This window comes from Sitophilus oryzae, unplaced genomic scaffold (genome assembly GCF_002938485.1).
Source record: "Sitophilus oryzae breed Bouriz unplaced genomic scaffold, Soryzae_2.0 scaffold_578_pilon_pilon, whole genome shotgun sequence".
In the NCBI taxonomy this organism is placed as follows: Eukaryota; Metazoa; Arthropoda; class Insecta; order Coleoptera; family Curculionidae; genus Sitophilus; species Sitophilus oryzae.
This window is the reverse complement of record NW_022147171.1, coordinates 844,704-846,270: the sequence shown is the minus strand read 5'-3', so window position 1 is coordinate 846,270 and position 1,567 is coordinate 844,704. Positions and strand designations below refer to the sequence as shown.

The following is a 1,567-nucleotide window of genomic DNA, read 5'->3' as shown; positions in this document are numbered from 1 at the left end:
TGCTTCAACTTCTTTTAAAAAATACATAGTGTTGTATTTGAAATAACAAAGTTTTTATGTAAAGTAAATACTTAAAATAGACCAGCAATTTTTGATACCCCTCTATACATTTAAGGATGCAATACATTTTTTTAGTAAAGTTTATTTCTCTGGCTTCAAAGTCAGCACAAGAATTAACTCTTAAAAATTAATGTACAGGATGTTGACAAACTTTGTTATTATAACATGCATATTTAAATGTATTTAAATATCTCAAAAACCAAACCTTTTAAACATATTAAACCCTTATAATAAATACCTTATTTTATGTCCAAGAATCCCAAAGTGAAATAAAATACCGTGTGTTCCATAAGAAAAAATATAACTTTGGTATGGATCTTAGTCCTGACACACCCTGTACATTTTAAAATAATTTTAAATTAAGTACATTGTCTTTCCACATATACCCATAAAATATTTTGTTTCTATATCTTTACGTTTTCGTATAATCAACCAAGATGAATGAGGTGCGCCACCCTGTATTCAGCCTTGTGTTTATAAAATATTTTACTGACCTTCAGATGTAACTTCCTTGGATGTTGATGGAATAGCGATTACATCTGGTGAAGTAGATTCCGAAACAGCTGAAAACATAAAAAAATATTTATTGAAAATTGGAATTCTATACCCTATATCGGTATGGCAGTTCAGATTTATATTCAGCATTGTGTTTAAAAGGTAATAGTATTTTACTCACCTTCAGATGTAACTTCCTTGGATGTTGATGGAATAGCAATTACATCTGGTGAAGTAGATTCTGAAACCGCTGAAAACATAAAATAAAATATTTATTGAAAACTGGAATTCTATACCCTATTGCATTGTGTTTAAAAGGTTAAAAAAAATAGTATTTTACTCACCTTCAGATGTAATAGGAACAGCAGGAATAGTAGCTTCAACTTCCATCATGGAATTGTCTACAAAAATATATTTATTTAATTTTTTTGAGCATAACACAAACACAATTTTAAGAGGCAAAATTGAAAGCTAAATGTTATTGTCAAAAGTTTTTGTTTTTCAGTAATATAGTATTTGTCATAAAAATATTGAAAATATTACACAGAACCACCACGAACAGACTGAAACTGGATTTTCTAAATGCCTATCTATAAACTATTTTTGTTTATTTAAATGTTCGTTTGTGCAAGTGTATAAATCGATTGTGCAGATAAACAAGCAACTGATGATTTGAAAAAAATTACAAGTAAAATGAAAAACAATGCTTATGAACCCACCTGACATCAAAAAGTTGGAACAGCAAATTTCTTTAGACGGCTTTGAGACATTCCCGCAAACATGGTAGGTTGAAAGTGTTTTCCACAAACTCTATACCCTCTATGCAAATCTATAGGTGATTTTGCTCTAAAAGCATGCCTGTTGCAGTTCTTAACCCACTCAGAACATCTAGAATTTATTAAAATATTTTTCGTTATTTAATAGATGATTGTACATACATGAGTCTGTCAAAAACTTTACAATTTCTAAAAAATCTTACAAGATTGTTTAAAATTCTAGAGGAAACATTCCT

General features: G+C 29.0%; 1 long non-coding RNA gene across 2 annotated transcripts; it reads right to left on the bottom strand.

The window, feature by feature from the left end:
* Positions 1-207: 207 nt before the first annotated feature.
* Positions 208-1,284, bottom strand: LOC115887664. 2 transcript variants are annotated; one of them, XR_004051131.1, is made up of 4 exons: positions 1,275-1,284; positions 900-956; positions 737-805; positions 208-623 (listed from the first exon to the last, which is right to left on the bottom strand). It is a non-coding gene; the product is annotated as an uncharacterized LOC115887664 (long non-coding RNA). The 2 variants fall into 2 exon arrangements; XR_004051130.1 differs by having other exon boundaries at positions 900-1,277.
* Between the last annotated feature and the right edge of the window lie 283 nt (positions 1,285-1,567).